Source organism: Macaca thibetana, chromosome 20 (assembly GCF_024542745.1).
Source record: "Macaca thibetana thibetana isolate TM-01 chromosome 20, ASM2454274v1, whole genome shotgun sequence".
In the NCBI taxonomy this organism is placed as follows: Eukaryota; Metazoa; Chordata; class Mammalia; order Primates; family Cercopithecidae; genus Macaca; species Macaca thibetana.
Window position 1 is genome coordinate 13,306,164 of NC_065597.1, and position 8,295 is coordinate 13,314,458.

Consider the following 8,295-nt stretch of genomic DNA (forward strand, 5'->3'; position numbering starts at 1 on the left):
TGTTGACAGGGCCAGAATTTCAAACCACCTTTTTAAAAATAGAAAACAAATGCCTGTCCCCTTAAATTAAATTATATTAATAACATGTCTCTTATAAGTTGCTTGGAAGCAAAATAAAGCTCTTGACATTAATTAAAATTTGAAGATGTATCATTTGTTGTTAATGTGCAGTCTTTGTTAGGGGAAATACATTTCAGAGTGATCTATTTGTGAAAATTAAATGGGGAAAATTGCCTATTGAGCACATGTCGGTTAATGAGGCTGCTTTTCTTAGAAATATGGATTCTTAAGTAACTAAAATGTTTTTATACTCCAATAATGGTTTCTATTTTTGATCCTCTCAAAAATTGTCTGTTACTCGAATTTTGATATTTCCACACAGAAATCTATTGTCAGGGGGCTTGTAAGCTTTGAAAACCAGGAAGGCCTTCATATATTTTGGGGTGTTGGGTAACATACATTTGCAATGAGAATTTCATCTGAAATTGATGTGGTTAGGCACATGGACCTCTTCCAAATACCTCAGCAGGACCAGGAGCCGAAGGGCCCCATTAGCAACCTTTAACTAGCTCTCCTCTAATGAAGGCGATGTTCTATGTTTTGAAACTACACGTTTCTGGTTTCACACGAACTAGAAAGTGCCATGAGATAATGGGATAGCTGTTGCCTTGCTGTACCCCAGCGACGGGAGGTAATAGAGTCACCTCTGTTGAGGACCTCAGATGCAAATAATATTCTGAAAATGTATACATCTCCAGGGTCATGAAGGAAAGGCTGTTTTTCACCCTGGTAGTGGGTTTTATTTTCTTTTGGTGTTGGCACAAATGCATTTGACTTGGGGTTTCAAAGTTGATATCTAACAGAACTCTTAGACAATGTTAAAAGAATGTGTTCTTCAGTGGATGCAATAAAAATCCCATCAATGATGCATGTTGTCCGTCACCCCCTTCCTCCCATCTTCGTGGACCTTGATAGTCTAACTATGGCATGGAAACGAACTAACCTCTGTTGGCCTTGAGAATTCAGAGATAGAAGTGCAGATGGAGTGGAAGAACAGAGTCATTTATCTACGTGTGTCTTTCCACTGATTAAAATTAAAACAGCCACAGTGAAGTCAATATTTATTTTTATGAACTTTTATGTGGTATGAGTTTTCTTTTGGGAAATGTCCCTGTTTTTGTGGAAAAATTCTTGTGACTTAGGTAGTAAACAACAACATTGTTGATGTTGTAAGAATTGTTTTTCTCTCCTCCCTTTACTCATTCCCCTGCATCCATTTAATCACCAATTCCTGTGGCTTCTACTCTTTGATATCTTAATGTTACACTTCCCTTCCCCCTTCCTGACCCCAAGGGCACCTTAACTCCAGTCACCACAAACACTGATTTATTCATCTTCTGTGTTAGAGGGCATGAGTCACATCTGATTTGACATGGCCAGTGTGTGGCATATAGTAGGTGATCAGTATATATTCAATGTATTAATGAAGGTTTCTGTATAAATCATTTAATTCATTCATTCTCAGTGGGGCAGAGGGATGGGTATGTGTGTCACTTCCCCACTACCTCAGCATTTGGCAGCATCTGGAGACACTTTTGGCTGTTACAGCTGAACTGGGGAGTGTGTGTGTGTGTGTGTGTGCACGTGCGCGCGCGCATGTGTGTGCATGCATGCTACTGGCATTGTGAGTAGAGGCTGGACCTGTTGCTAAACATCGTACAGAGCACAGAATCACAACAAAGAATTATCTTACCCCAAACAGCAACAGTGCCAAGTTCAGGGAACTCTGCTCTAATTTGATTTCAAAATATCTCTTTTGAATAGATAAACAGGTAGCAGAAGTTTCTTTACTCTAGATATGAGAAAACACACTAGGAGAGATTAAATGCCCTATCCAAGTCCACCCAGCCTAAGGTAGTCACAGAACCAGGAATTCAACCCTAGGCCCTTGATTCCAAATCTAGATAATTACTAGACTATTTCAATCACTAAGATGATTATTGTGATTTTAAAATGGTATCTGAACAATTGCCTTGTATTTGAGCCTTGGAAGGCTGTCCATACTCTACCCAAAAGTGATATATAGGAATTAAGGCAGAAAATATTTTGTATGTGTATTTGAAAGATATATCCAAGAGACATTCCTTTAGATCTTGTATAAACTATTTGAATCTGCCAGGCTTACATTTTTCTACACAGAGTAAATTTCTTCAGTGAAGTGAGTCAGCTCATCCATGATCCCATTGACACAGTTCTGAAAGATTAACATTATTAAATATTTTTGTATTATTAAAATTGAAGCCTGAAATGTCTGAATTGACCATTAGATATTTGAGTGAATGCCTAATTAATTTTTAACGCAGTACTTATTTACATTCTGGGAACAGTACATGGAGCACAGCTGCTTCGAGTGCATGAATCTGTTTAGCACCTGAGTCATACATTTGAAATAAAACTATTGTGTGTCTGTGCCTGTGCCTAGACCACTGTATATTGTCGGGCCATTGCCTTTCTAGAAATAGCAATAGAGATGGATGAGAGAAGATGCAGATTTGGGTAATTAAGTTAGTCAAGGGAAAAAAACAGTTGATTTAAACAAAAAAGAGAGATCTGGCATACAAGAATGTTTCCAGTGTACAAGATGCCGAGGGAGAAACAAAGGTATTCAAGACATACTCTCTTTTCTTAAGGAGTGTTTACATAGGTGACAGGTATGTACATATCAAAACTAATGAATGAAATAAGGCAACCTGAGGGCTGAGTGAATGGCAGTAGCATGGAACGCAGAAGGGGAAAAGTATTGGTGAATTCTGGGAAGGAATTAGCTGGCAGGAGACTCAAAATACATATTTAATCCAAATTGGAAAATATAAGTCATGAGCCTTGGTTAAAAAAATTTCATAATAAATTATCCTAGATAAGATATTACTTTAAAGATTTTGTTTTATTGGTTCATCATATTTGTACATATTTATGAGGTACCTGTGTTTTTTTTTTGAGGTAGAGTTTTGCTCTTGTTGCCCAGGCTGGAGTGCAATGGTGAGATCTTGGCTCACTGCAACCTCCACCTCCAAGGCTCAGGTGATTCTCCTGCTTCAACCTCCTGAGTGGCTGAAATTACAGGCACGTACTACCACGCCTGGCTAATTTTGTATTTTTAGTAGAGATGGGGTTTCTCCATGTTGGTCAGGCTGGTCTCAAACTCCCGACCTCAGGTGATCTGCCCGCCTGGGTCTCCCAAAGTGCTGGGATTACAGGCGTGAGCCACCGCGCCCGGCCACCTGTGATATTTTTTTAAATGCACTGTAATGGTCAAGTCAGGATATTTAGGATGGCCATCATCATAAGCATTTATCATTTGTATATTAAGCAGTATTTCTTATTTATTTATGTTTTTTGGGACGGAGTCTTGCTCTGTCTCCCAGGCTGGAGTGCAGTGGCCGGATCTCAGCTCACTGCAAGCTCCGCCTCCCGGGTTCACGCCATTCTCCTGCCTCAGCCTCCCGAGTAGCTGGGACTACAGTTGCCCGCCACCTCACCCGGCTGGTTTTTTGTATTTTTTAGTAGAGATGGGGTTTCACCGTGTTAGCCAGGATGGTCTCGATCTCCTGACCTCGTGATCCGCCCGTCTCAGCCTCCCAAAGTGCTGGGATTACAGGCTTAGTATTTCTTATTTTTTATATAGACAAAGAAATAGAACTCTTTTCTGCAACTTCTGTCCACATCTTCTTTGTGATATTTGGATGCTATTCAAAAAGTAGACATCTTTTTGGAAAGATTTTACTTACTCTTTAAAATTCTTTCGATACCATCAAGTTCTGATCTTTACAGGTGCTGAATTTTTCTGGATTCCTTAGGGCTCTCTGCCATATCATGAAATCATTTTAAGTACTTTCTATATAAAAATTGTAAGTGTCACTTGAAGTAGAATTTAAAGAATATTTAGAAGAATACAAAATATCTTTATTTCTATTCTGCTTTTCAATATCATCCTTGACTTTGCATGTAAACATATGGTTTTCCAAAGTTGGGATGGGTGCTGGCTATTCCAGAATGTCTGAGTCAAAAAGGTGAAAAGATAGTTTTGGAAATAGATACAGGTATAAGTTTATTTATTTGTTTATTTAGTGGCAGGGTCTTGCTCTGTTGCTCAGGCTGGAGTGCAGTGGCACAAACTGCAGCCCCAACCTCCTGGGCTCGAGTGATCTTCTTGCTTCAGCCTCCCGAGTGGCTGGGACTATAGGTGCATGCCACTATGTCCGGCTGTTATTATTATTATTATTTTTTTTTAAGAGAAAGAGTCTCACCATGTTGCCCAGGCTGGTCTTGAACTTCTGGGCGCAAGCAACTCTCCCACCTTAGCTTCCCAAAGTGTTGGGATTATAGGCACGAGCCATCTCATCTGGTCTAAAGTTTTCAAAATTATGAAAAAGAACATACAAGTAGAAAATTATACTTTAGTTCACAGTAGAGAGGAAAATGTTTGAAAATTATTCCCATGGGAGGCAGAATAAATAAAATTGCTAACTGGCAGCACTTCTGCTTTATCTTTTAAAACCCAAATTAAGTAAGCATTAGATTGAATCATTTTGGCCAAGAAAAATGGCAATTTTATTGTCAACCTAACAGTGGCTAAATATGCGGGAAATGTGGAAAACACCAATTTAAAAATTACCAGTGGGGCCAGGTGTGGTGGCTCACACCTATAATCCCAGAAACATTACGGCTGTATTAACAAAACACGTTATGAATACATTAACACAGACATCACATTCATAAAAAAATGTGTCACATCCCAGAATACCAACATGTGTAAAGGTTAGACTGAGGGTTACTGAACAGTGAGTGTCCATCTGATTCATAGCAGAGTGCAATGATACTTCATTTAAAAATTAAAAAATTGAGAAATCTCAATTTTATTGAAAAACACCAGGTAACTTGGTGATTTCATCCCCCAAATCTTATTAAAAAAATCTTTCAGTCCAGCTTGTTTAAAGTTCTGCATTTAGCAGGTATGTTTGAACATATTAGTCAAAAAAGCAAAATTAAACAGACCTCAAGGTGACATTATTTTACACTGAGATATTATACAAATATTTTTTTAGCTCATGGGATATGGCAGCTGAAAGGATTAATTTTAAATTTCAGTCAAACATGTCTAAATTGTAAATAGTAGAAACTGGTTTCTAGATCACTTGAAATCTTTTATTCAGCGGAATAGAGAAACATATTATATCCCTTTAAATGGGGCCAGTGTTGTGCAGAACTGTGAAGTAGGCAATGGTTTTTTTCTAGCTGGTTGCAGGCTCTCCTTTCTATGTTGTTTAGTGTCTACTTCTGTCAAGATCTACTTGAAGAAGAAGATCAGGCTGGGGGCGGTGGCTCACGCCTGTAATCCCAGCACTTTGGAAGGCCGAGATGGGAGGATCACTTGAGGCCAGGAGTTCAAGACCAGCCTGGGTAATGTGGTGAAGCCTTGTCGCTACAAGAAAATACAATAATTAGCCAGGCATGTTGGCACATGCCTGCAGTTCCAGCTGCTTGGCAGCCTGAGGTCAGAGGATCACTTGAGCCTGGGAGGTCGAAGCTGCAGTGAGTTGAGATTGCACCACTGCACTCCAGCCTGGGCAACAGAGTGAGACACTGTTTTTTTTTTTTTTTTTTTTTTTTTTTTTTTTTTTTTTTTTTTTAAGGCTGGGTGCAGTGGTCCACGCCTGTAATTCCATCACTTTGGGAGGCTGAGGCGGGCAGATCACCTGAGGTCAGGAGTTCGAGACCAGCCTGGCCAACATAGTGAAACCAGCTCTACTAAAAATACAAAAATTAGCCAGGCATGGTGGCACATGCCTGTAGTCCCAGCTACTTTAAAGGCTGAGGCAGGAGAATCGCTTGAACTTGGGAGGCCGAGGTTGGAGTGAGCTGAGATCATTGCGGCACTGCACTCCAGCCTGGGTGACAGAGTGAGACTCTTGTCTCAAAAAAAAAAAAAAAAAGAAAAGAAAGAGGATTAGATAAATTCATTCATGCAGAGTAGAATGTCTGAGGTTTACTTTTTGACTGTTTTCAGAAAAGATTGGTGAAGGCACTAGAAGGTCATGTCATGATTTCACAGAAGGTGAAGGTGCCCTGACTGCTTGGTATTGGGAAAGGTAGGAAGATGGGGTGGGGCATGACATCTACAAGGCTACTATGAGAGGAAAATCTGGGTGGGGGGCTCGTTAAAAATACTCCAGTGTTTCTGACTTAGTAGGTCTGGATGTGGCTCAGAACCTGTATTTTTATCAGCACCTGTGTTATTCTGAGGCAGCTCGTCCATGAACCAGCATTTGGAAATCACTTGTCCATATGACCACCTGATGAAGACATTATGAAGGGAAGTGAGGTGTTGGGCAGAAGATTGGGGAAAGATTCAATTTCATTTCATTAAATATATTTTTAGAATGTTTTTGGAACACGTGATTCCTATTCTCTTTTCCCATTTTATTAGGAATGTTTTCAAACACACAAAAAGTTGAAAAAATTTTATAGTGAACACCCATATACCCACCACCTAGATTCTCTTATTGACATTTTACTATACTTATTTTGTCACATATATATTGAGATGAAGTTTACATACAATAAAATGTACACACTTGAGTGTGGCGCTTCTATGATTAGGAAGGATGAAAATGTGCATTGGAGACAAGGTGGGTGGGTGGATGTTGATGAGCAAGTAACAAGATCAATGGCTGGAAAGTTGAGAGAGGTGAGAGGATGTGCAAGGTATGTATCAAATTGGGCTATTGAAGAGGACATTTGAGATGGAGATAAAGTCTATGCTTATTATGATGAATTCTCTATTTGTGAAGTTGCCTATTTGCAAAAATTTCCTTTTTGCAACCACACCAAAGATTGGAAAGTCCTCTCCTGGGTAGGCCCATTGCATTTTTAGGAAGTTCTATTAGAATGTTGTTTTTCTCCCCATCCAACTAGAATCCGCATCCCTGAGATCCTCCAAATCAGTACTCGTGGTGCCTTTGCAGTCATTTGCGGACATGCATAGAGCGATGAAAAATTTGTTGATAAAAATACAGATTCTGAGCCCCATCTAGATCTACTAAGTCAGAAACACTGGAGTATTTTTAACAAGCTTCCCACCCAGATTTTCTGATGTGTACCTGATTTGGGAGTGACAGATCTGAATTACATACAAGTCAAAGATTGGAGAGTCCTCTCCTAGTTCGGCCCATTTCATTTTTAGAAAGCTCTATTAGAATGTTGTTTTTCCTCCCATCCCACTAGAATCTGCATCCCTGAGATCCCCCAAATCAGTACTCATGGTGCCTTTGCAGTTGTTTGTGGATAAGCATAGAGTGATGAAGAATTTGAGTTATCCGACATGAATGTTCCCAGATGATGTTGAATAAGGTAACGCTCTTTCTTCTTATTTCAGCCCTTGTAAATAAGTGTTTTTAAATTTGCAATCTGCTTAGTGCCATATTTTCCACATTTTTGTGCTATTTCCTAGTGATTTTGCTGTTTAAAATGCCTCCTTCCTCCGAAGCTTCGTATTGAAGTGGTGTCCAGTATTCCTAAGCAGAAGGCTGCGAAGTGTCTTACAGAGAAAATATGTGTGTTAGATAAGCATCGTTCAGGTAGGAGTTAAAGTGCTTTAGTTTTCAGTTCAATGTTAATGAATCAATAATATGTTAAATAAGGTTTATTTAAATGAACACATAAAGTAAGATTATGTCTTGATTGATAGAAACGTTGTGATCAACATTTGCAGGAACCCAACTCTGTATTTCTCCTGGGATCCATGGTTCAGTGTTCCCTAATTCAGTGTTTCCGTTATGTTCAGTAGAACGTAACTACCAATAATAGATTGTAACACCTTGGGTGGGTCAAAGAAATGGATTGGACACTTCAGTGTTTCTCATCTTTGAAGCTCTGATACTTGGAATTTTCTTAGGCGCAGATGTATTTGCAAGAGCACACTGGCAAATCCTAGGCTTTAGAGTGTGACGTTTTGTGGAATAATTAGTCTACTTGTATGAGAAGTTGGCAGGCTAAACATTCCATTTATTTAAACATTCTGCTAAACTAATAATTTGGGGATTATGTTCTTTGATTTCATAGATATTTGTTGTGTGAAAATGTGCTGCATTTCTCTTAAATATAATCCTAGTAGAAGAATGGTTTACATACCCGATCATACCACCTTTTTACTGTGGCTTTATATAGAGATTTGTTTGTTTTCATACCTTTCAAGATTACTTCTTGTCCAGAGCCTGACTCCTGGGGCTGGAATTA

At 39.2% G+C, this 8,295-nt stretch overlaps 1 long non-coding RNA gene across 1 annotated transcript in view; it reads left to right on the forward strand.

The window, feature by feature from the left end:
- Positions 1–7,632, forward strand: part of LOC126944101 (uncharacterized) — a 105,089-nt gene extending 97,457 nt beyond the window's left edge. The window contains exons 4-5 of the long non-coding RNA XR_007721949.1: positions 7,285–7,410; positions 7,511–7,632. This is a non-coding gene — a long non-coding RNA (uncharacterized LOC126944101). The remainder of the gene's footprint in view (positions 1–7,284; positions 7,411–7,510) is intronic.
- The last annotated feature ends 663 nt before the right edge of the window (positions 7,633–8,295 follow it).